A 9,883-nucleotide genomic window follows, 5' to 3' on the forward strand; every position below is an offset into this window, starting at 1 on the left:
TGCAACTCTGCAATGATCAATATACAAAAGGTTTAGTTACACACAATTTTTGTTTAAAATAAAGAAAGTTTTCTTGAATAGTGTATTCCAAAAATGTGTGCACAGGATTCTCAATCATATGCAGCCAAGTGGTTTTGAAATCATCATCTTTTGCATAAGTGTCAAGCATTGAATCAAATGAAGTACCCGTAAGGGTTGATAGATTAATAAGAGAGGGTCTTTGACTCAAAGCATTAGCTACAACATTCTCCTTACCACTTTGATATTGAATGTTGGGTTGATAACTTTGAATGAAGGCAGCCCACTTAATATATCTATCATCTATTAAGGGTTGAGATAGTAAATACTTGATACTTTGTTGAACAATTTTGATGATTAAATCAGCACCCATTAGATAGAGTTTCTAGATTTTCAAAGCATGTACAACAATAGTGAACTCTTTGTCATATGTACTAATTTTTTATTTAGACAGTTTAAACTTACGAATTTCAAATGCAAGTGGATGGTTATCTTGCATAAGGACTACACCGATACCTTTTCCACTAGCTTCAGTGACTACAACAAAGAGTTAATGCTCTATCAAAGTCGGGCAGTTGTAATATTGGTGCATTTATCAAAGCATTCTTGAGTGCATTAAAGGAACTTTCTTGCAAATCAGACCATACATAACATGAATTTTTCTTTAATAGGAGAGTGAGGTAATGAGATTTGTAAGCAAACTTACGTACAAATTACCTGTAATAACTGCATAGACCAATACAAGAACAGAGCTCATGCAAATTTTTGGGTCTAGGACATGATTGAATGGTGGCAACTTTCTTAGGGTCTACATGTATTCCATTACCCGATACAATATGTCCCAAATATTCAATTTCATATTGGAATAATGAACTCTTTTCATGACACAGATACAAGTTGTTGTGTGCAAGTAGCTCAAATACACATGTTAAGTGCTCTTTATGTTCTTGTTTTGATTTACAAAATACAAGAATATCATCAAAGGATACAATCGCAAAATCTTGATGTTCAATGAAAATCCTATTCATCATGCGTGTGAAAGTGACTAGTGCATTCATTAGACCAAATGGCATGACAAGAAATTCATAATGTCCCATTAGTGTTCTGAAAGAAGTTTAGGAGCTCCACCACTTTAGTTTCACATGTGGTGGTATTGTATCAATAGGTTATGCCTAGCTTGGACAAGTGATGCCCATTGATTCTCTTCATGATAAAAGTAAGCCTAACTTGGATACTTGGTGCACCTTGATTCTCTCCATGCTACAACCATGGAGAATCAATGGTCCTTCAAACCGAATTCCCCATGAAACACACAAACATAAGCTTGCAAAAAAGTGGTGGACCTTGAAATCCATAGATGATTTACCCACATGGGCTCTAGCATGGATAATGGTTGATGTTTTTGTCATCATTGTTTAATGAATCCTATCCTAGATAATTTGTGAATCTTGAGACTAAATCCCCTTTCTATAATTGAGAATAGGGCCATGGACCTTATATTAATGTCCCATGCTTAGGCTGGACAAGTGTTGGACCTTAATTCTATATATGCTAAGATTGAGCAGACACTAGTCAACACCCTGTGTTATAGTAGTCAAGATTTAAACTTTTTTGAACCACTTGCACAAATGGTCATGAGTTTAGGTTTTCAATTTGACTTTCTTTATGGAAATGAGTACATTGTAGATGGTATTTCCGGCTATTGAACTATCCAAACAACCTCATCCAAGACCTTGTCCAAGGCTTTGACCACCTCCTTATCACCTACCACTTTTTGTCAAGGACATCAAAAGAGTGCTTATCTTGAATCTAGAGGGATTGCTGCTCAAGACAATTGAAACAAAACATGGAGATTCTATGTCAACTTGGGCTCAACAAATGCGACTTGTGGAGGATAAAGATGAAGTTTTTCATGTGGTGTGACCAGCTCCAGATTTTCTTTTAGATTTCTGTAGTGAATACTTTGAGCTATGGATATGGAGTTTCTATAACTTAACAAGAGTGCAACACATCATACAAAAATGCTTCCCTACACATTATACCAAGTTCAAGATGCTCATGAGTAACAAGAATTTTCAGAATTCGAACATCATGCTAAGATTAAGAAGGGTTAATCACAAAAAATTGAATATATTTAAGGATTTGGATGCAAAGAATACCCTAATTTTTTATGACACTCCATACAAGGTGATGTGGAACATGTCCGGGACATATATCTTATATTTGCAAAGATGTGGAGGAAAACATAAAGGCAACTTCAAAGCTTCTTGCAAGAAACAATGATGCCATGGTTGGTAGGATGGTTGTTTGCAAGAGACAAGAGAGAATACAAGTACAACACAATTGTGAATCAGTACTGTGATTTGGAGAAAAATTATGTCCTTGGTGTGTACTTGTCGATGCAAAAACATTGATTAAAAATGATCTATTGGGTGTCCGCAAGATGTCTCCTTCATTTTTGTAATGGGTATCTTTCAATAGTTGTATAATTATAAGTTTTATCTTCATGAAAAGATGTGTCAATTTTACGAACACTTTAATAAAGTGCACCCTGCTCTAAGGAGACTTTAATGGATTACTAGAGTGCATCCTATTGTAAGGAGACTCCAATGTATTGTTAGAGTGCACCCTATTTTTTGGGGACTTCTTTTTTATTCATTAGTGGTAATATTTTGTTCTTCATCATATTGATGTTCTCAACAATCATCTTCAGTATGGCCACTTTTGTTGCAGTAAGAACAATATTTGCTAGGAAATTTGAGACGAGAGAACCTATTATCGACATGACCACCTCTCCAGTTTCCTCTTTGAAGTGGATGCCTTTGAACATAAAAAGCATGGTCCAATTGTTGTGACTCAGTCTCCAGATGTGAAATCCTAGTTGCATCATGACCAGTATTACGTCGTTCTGCACGTTGAGAGTTAGCTAATTTTTTGGGAGAATTAGTCTAGATTTCTTTTTGTTATTAGCAGGCATGGCCCTCTTACACTTATCAAGATGTCGGGCCATCTACCTAGATTCCTCCACGAGTGGTAGATCCAAACCTCAACTGCACACTCTCTTTGTGAGACGAGTATCTGCAAAATCGACGGAGGGATTTTTATGGCTGCTACACTCCACAGTAGTTTCTAGCCTACGATCTTTCTCAGTAGACCACACCATGGGGGAGCCAAGGAGAGACCCCCTACATCAAGAGCATCACACCAACATCACCTTCTTCTATGGTCCCTTCTTACCAACCTACCCCCCTTCCATTGCAAGGCCTCACACCGTTCCATTTGGCTCGTGCTTCACCTGAGCGTCGTCGACGGTCCACAAGTGGTCAACAAACTTCTTCTAGCACCGTGCCTGACGTTTGTCTCAAGGCAGTGAGCACCGTGAGAGACGGAGTGGTGGGGGATCCTGTGGCTTTGCTTGTTTTGGTGGTGGAGGAGAGAGGGAGTCCCCTATTTTAGAGCATACCGCTCCAGATGTAGAGGATGAGGACACTGACGAACTTGTGCCAGACATGCATTGGTGCTACTACAGAGTAAAGTATGGTGGCAAAGCCGACTTTGGTACAATACATTGTATGGTGTTTTGACGCCATCTTCAGATTTGTATACACTCGATGTATAATAATTATTTTGTAAAATTTGGAGACCAATAGCTCGACCATGCACGCTGCTTCGAGAAAGCGTTGCATGCTCAATTTCCAAATGTCCCCAATGAGCATTTTTCGGCACAGTGGCTTGAGGGCTATATCAAAAACAAAATGATAAACATGTCATCAAATATATTGCACACAGAGGCCAACCAGGTTGCAAATCGAGATAGGAACCATCGTGGCAGTAATGTGACAGATGCGGAGTGGGAGGGGGCAATGCAAGAAAAGGAGGAGCAAACTGCAACGGGCTCATCCTACACTCAACAACACGATGCTCATGCCAGATAAACTCCCACACACTATGGTTCCATAGGAAAAACAGCTTGGAAGGACAAAATATATAAGTTTTTTGAAAATTGAACCCTAAACCGGTTCAAAAAATATTTTAGTTTATGAATTTATTCTGTTATTGTTGTTAGCTTAGGAAATTATCACTCTGAGTCGCCAGCCAGAGAGATGGTCAAGTATCGAGAGTGGCACATAGAATTCAATACTTGGTGATGGTTGTTAGAGAACCAGCACATCTCTCGCGAGCCATTCAACTTAGCAGTCGGATCTCTACAGGCGTTAAGTGTCTAGAAATTGTTTTGAGTTATTAATTTTCTTAATTTGGTTTTGATTATTATAGAGTCAATGTCCCAACACTAGTGGAGTGCAAAATTGAAGGACATATGGGGCCTCACATGCATTTTGAAACATGAGATATTCTTGTTGGAAATTTTGACTATTGCTATTCCCATAGGGAGTTGTTGAGTAGAAAAAGAATTGTATGATGATCTTTGTGCCACATGTAGCGAATAAGAAACTATGAGGCACACGCTTTGGTTGTGTTTCAATCGTGGAAGTGGGCAATGTATGTATGGATGAATGTCCGAAACATTAAATGTCTAAGTACAAATTGAGTTTTGAGACTTATGAATTTTTTGATGATGCCATGTCTTTTTGTTTGTTGTCCTCGAAATAATGGATTCTTGCATATGTTTGGTCTTTGAGGAATGTTGCAGTGTTTGAAAGTAAAAATTCTTCAGGATTAGCTTTTGTATGCATATGATTAAATAAAAAATGCTAGAAGATGCTATAGTTTGAAGTAAAAATGGGGATAATTCCTCCATTACAAGGATCATGTAGCAGTTGTAAGAGACAATGTAATCTAAGCAATGTAAATAGATTGATTTCTATAAATTGAAAGACGCATTCATGATTTTGTGCGCTATGTCAAATTTGTCATTGTATCTATGATGATTCAATTTTGTTAACATATGCTAGAAAATAGGCTTAACGGTTTCTCGCTTGCTCTATTGGTGAGTTCAACATTGGGCTCCTTTTTTTTGCCTTCCCCTTTAATGGAGTCCTTTAAGTTGTATAGAGGTATTGATGCAGTACATTCTCTTTGACATTTGCAAAGTGGGAGAGCAAGAGAAAGACTTTTAAATCCTTGGTAGAATGACCTAGATCGAGTGAGCGCGCGTGCGCACACACACACATGCAGGGGTGCACATGCGCACACGTGTGCACACATACATAGCTTCAATGGAGTCCTTTGAGTTGTATAGAGGTGTTGATGAATACATACTCTCTGACATCTGCAAAGCAAGAGAGAGAGAGAGAGAGAGAGGGAGAGAGAGAGGGAGAGAGAGAGAGAGAGAGAATGCCTTGTCACTATTATCATTTGTAATTATTATCACATACCTTGTGTGTAGCGAAGTCATGGCAATTTAAAGCTAGAATAGAAAAAGAGACAGATCATTCATTTTTTTGGAAAGTGAACTATGATGCCAGTAAAAGCTCAATATCTGGTACCCATGACAGTAGACACATTTTTCCTATCTCATAATCAAAAATCTTTGAGGTCTTCGACATTAACAAAAATAGGTTTTCTTTCTAATTATACAAAGGTCTGCGACATTAACAAAAATAGGTATTTATATTGATTGCTCTTTTCTCAATTGAGATAAATCCTCTTTTTCATCTTCATATATCTCAAGGCTCATTTTCTCATTTTCTATACATCCATATTTTAATGCCAAACTTTGAAAACTCGTGACACATTAAATACTACAGACTCTTAATTGATCAACTCGTGACACATTAAATACTACAACTCTTAATTGATCAACTTACATTTTTACTCTAAATTTTCATATCAAGCTCACGAAGATGTGTGTGGAATATTCTCTCTTCTTTGTTTGTGGAATACTTTGCGCACACACACACACACACAAAAGCAATTAATGCTATACAAAAAATACTCGTAAAGTAAAAACTGTGAGCATACTCAAGTTCTTCCATTGAAGCCTCAACCATATACAATGTTATTTGCTAAGCCAGCGAAAAAAGCTACAATTTTTTTGTTAATGGAACCATGTAACAAGGCCATGCATAGATCTGATCCAAAGCTACAAGATGTTTGCCCTTGTGGGCGCATGCACTGGCCGCGGAGTGGCGTAGGCGCAATTGCGCGCTCGTCCTGCATGTTCCAAGGTGTTCAACCGCTTGGCGATGAAGACACGGTGAGATAAAGCTTGCTTGCTAGGCAGGGCCGGCCGTCGGCCAGAGTTGGCGCCCATGGACGGCAGCTGAGAGGGAGCCAGCACGCGGATGGTATGCTGACGTTTAGCTGCTTGCTCCTGCGCGTAGGCGGTATGAAGTTTACGCTTGGAGGCATCAAGCTTCTCTTCGAATGTCATAGAGGACGATAGCGTTGCTCTTTCCGTGCCAGCCAGCTTGGGCGCACCGACTCTATTCTTATCTAGTGCTGCTGGTTTGGGTGGCGTATCCGCCCTAGTCTGCATGGCCGGCTGCTCTTCGATTTTCATGCTCTCTTCATGCTTGACCTTCTGCGCCGGCTTCTTGTCGACATATTTGGCGCTGCTCTGATGACGAATGATCGAGTCCTTCCAAGCTGCCACGATGTTCTCGGCAAGGGCAGCCACGCGGGGGGCAGCGTGCTTCCGCAGTCCATTCATCAGCTTGCCAAGCTGGCTCTCTTGAAGCAAAGGCAGGACATGCTGCTCCTGAGTTCGAGCCACCATCCACCCCCATCATCTCCTCGAGCAGGCGCTCCATCAGCGTGGCCTCATCCTCATCCTTCCCTTCTGCCTCGAAAGCCCGCAGCTCTTGCAGCCTGGCTTTCATGTCCAGCATCTCTGCGCGCATCACGTCCAGGCTAGGGTACTGGAAGCTCGCCATTTGCACTTTCATTTTTTAGATTCCTCCTGCGCCACAAAATCCTCTTTTATACGTGTAGGGTTTTTCAACAGTACTACGCACGTCGGCCGCTTCTGGAGATTAATGTACGGGGTTTTCTTTGCATTTGTGCTTTCTTTTATACTAGGGTTCTGCGACACGCAGCTTTACATTTCTGCTTTTTGGTGACGCGCTTTAATCTTGGCGCGTACTCTGCTTTTGGCTTGGGTGACACGCATTAGACCCATGGCTTACCTTGCTAGAAGAGAATCAGAGGCGTCCATGTTTTACAAAGCCACGTGAGTGGTATGGTCATGTCATCCCCAATGCAAAAAAACAAAAACAAATTTTTTTTATTCGCACCCTCGTTGCCTACTATGGTAACAAACTTAGCACTATTTTTTGTAGAATAGTTTCATTTGCATAAGTGTCCAGGGGTAGCATAGCCAAGGCAAAGTAAGTCTTCCGCTTACACATTCTTGAGATGTAAGTAGCTAGCAAACCATATCAATATCCCCTTTAAGCAGACCAGGTCCAATGTGAAGAGCTGCTAGCCATTGCCACCAAATGACAACCCTATTTTTGGGATTGTTATCTACACTAGTAAAACGGCGTCGCCTTCGACGGCGGCATGGCCCCTCCAGGGGTAGCATAGCCAAGGCAAAGTAAGTCTTCCGCTTACACATTCTTGAGATGTAAGTAGCTAGCAAACCATATCAATATCCCCTTTAAGCAGACCAGGTCCAATGTGAAGAGCTGCTAGCCATTGCCACCAAATGACAACCCTATTTTTGGGATTGTTATCTACACTAGTAAAACGGCGTCGCCTTCGACGGCGGCATGGCCCCTCTTACCTTCAAGCTCTTCACTCTTGACAAATTTCACAAAAGAAGATCAAGAAAGTTACTCTCTCTTCTTCTTTCTTTTTTATCTCTCTTCTTCTTTCTTTTTTATCTCTCCAATGCCCCCCCCCCCACCCCCCCCCCCCCCCCCCCCCCCCCCCCCCCCCCCCCCCCCCCCCCCTTCCCCCCTTTCTCTCTCTCTTTCTCTCTCTCTCTCTCTCAATCATACCCGACCATGTCAATCAATTTCAAAATTTGCGTTGAGAACAGTTTCGAAAAAAATGTGTCTCAACTTAATATCATGTCGTTTTCTATCTGCAGCTCTCTCTCTCTCTCTCTAGATCTCTTTCTCTCTCCCCCTAGTCTTTCTCGCTCTCCCTCCTCCTCTCTCTTTCTCTATCTCCCCAGTGTCCCTCCCTCTCTCTCTCTCTCTCTCTCTCTCTCTCTCTCTCTCTCTCTGTGTGTGTGTGTATTTCTTGCTCTCCCTCCTCCTCTCTATATCTCCCTCTCCCCAATGTCAACCAACTTCAAAATTTGCGCTGTGAGCAGTTTCGGGAAAAATGTGTCTCAACTTGATATCGTGTCGTTTTCTATCTACGGCTCTCTCTCTCTCTCTCTCTCTCTCTCTCTCTCTCTCTCTCTCTAAATCTCTCTGTCTCGCTCTCCCTCTTCTTCTCTCTTTCTCTATCTCCCGAGTCTCCCTCTCTCTCTCTCTCTCTCTCTCTCTCTCTCTCTCTCTCTCTCTCTCTTTGTCTGTCTCTCTCTATAGTTGTTTTTCTCGCTCTCCCTCCTCCTCTCTCTTTCTCTATCTCCCTAGTGTCCCTCTCTCTCTCCTCTCTCTCTCTCTCTCTCTCTCTCTCTCTCTCTCTCTCTCTCTCTTCTAGATCTCTTTCTCTCTCCCCCTCCTCCTCCCCTCTCTCTCTCTCTCTCTCTCCTCTCTCTCTCTCTCTCTCTCTCTCTCTCTCTCTCTCTCTAAAATCTCTCTGTCTCGCTCCCCCCCCCCCCCTCTCTCTCTCTCTCTCTCTCTCTCTCTCTCTCTCTCTCTCTCTCTCTCCTCTCTCTCTCTCTCTCTCTCTAGCTCTCTTTCTCACTCTGTGTGTGTGTGTGTGTGTGTGTGTGTGTGTGTGTGTGTATCACGTAGGCCCAGTGTTTGGGAAAAATGTGTCTCACCTTAATATCGTGCCGTTTTCAATTTCGAAAATGCCGGTTAAGGGCAACGGGAAAAGGAGATATTCTGCCCCCAAATAGAGAAAAATAGTGCAAAAATCCAAAAAATAAAGTTAATTTTCTAAAATTTCCTTCTCAGCTTAATATCGTGCCGTTTCAATTTCAAAAATGCCAGTTCTCTCTCTCTCTCCGAGACTCTCTCTCTCTGTATCATGCTTGCGCAGTGTTCGAGAAAAATGTGTCTCAGCTTAATATCGTGCCGTTTTCTCTCTCTCTCTCTCTCTCTCTCTCTCTCTCTCTCTCTCTCTCTCTCTCTCTCTCTCTCTGTGTGTGTGTGTGTGTGTGTGTGTGTGTGTGTGTGTGTGTGTGTGTGTGTGTGTGTGTGTGTGTGTGTGTGTGTGTGTGTGTGTGTGTGTGTGTGCTGCCAGCGTTGCACAGACCACCCCGGACTGAGCCGCCGAGGAAACTAGCGCAGCCAAATTATCAAAGCAGGCCCTGGACGCACGTGTAAAGCTCTCTCTCTCTCTCTCTCTCTCTCTCTCTCTCTCTGTGTGTGTGTGTGTGTGTGTGTGTGTGTGTGTGTGTGTGTGTGTGTGTGTGTGTGTGTGTATCACACAGGCCCAGTGTTCGGGAAAAATGTGTCTCAGCTTAATATCGTGCCGTTTTCAATTTCAAAAATGCCGGTTGAGGGGAAGGGGAAAATTCTACCCCCAAATAGAGAAAAATAGTGCAAAAACCCGAAAAATAAACTTAATTTTCTAAAATTTCCTTCTCAGCTTAATATCATGACGTTTTCAATTTCAAAAATGCCGGTTCTCTCTTTCTGTATCACGCAGGCCCAGTGTTCGGGAAAAATGTGTCTCAGCTTAATATCGTGCCGTTTTCAATTTCGAAAATGCCGCTTGAGGGCAAGGGGAAAAGGAGATATTCTGCCCCCAAATAGAGAAAAATAGTGCAAAAACCCGAAAAATAAACTTAATTTTCTAAAATTTCCTTCTCACCTTATTATCGTGCCATTTTCAA

At 41.7% G+C, this 9,883-nt stretch overlaps 1 pseudogene; it reads right to left on the minus strand.

Annotated features, from left to right (window-relative positions):
* Positions 1–5,937: 5,937 nt before the first annotated feature.
* On the minus strand, positions 5,938–6,957 carry LOC147424767 (uncharacterized; annotated as a pseudogene).
* Positions 6,958–9,883: the final 2,926 nt, after the last annotated feature.

The sequence above is a fragment of the Adiantum capillus-veneris genome, chromosome 25, assembly GCF_014529385.1.
Source record: "Adiantum capillus-veneris isolate H3 chromosome 25, ASM1452938v2, whole genome shotgun sequence".
Classification (NCBI taxonomy): domain Eukaryota; kingdom Viridiplantae; phylum Streptophyta; class Polypodiopsida; order Polypodiales; family Pteridaceae; genus Adiantum; species Adiantum capillus-veneris.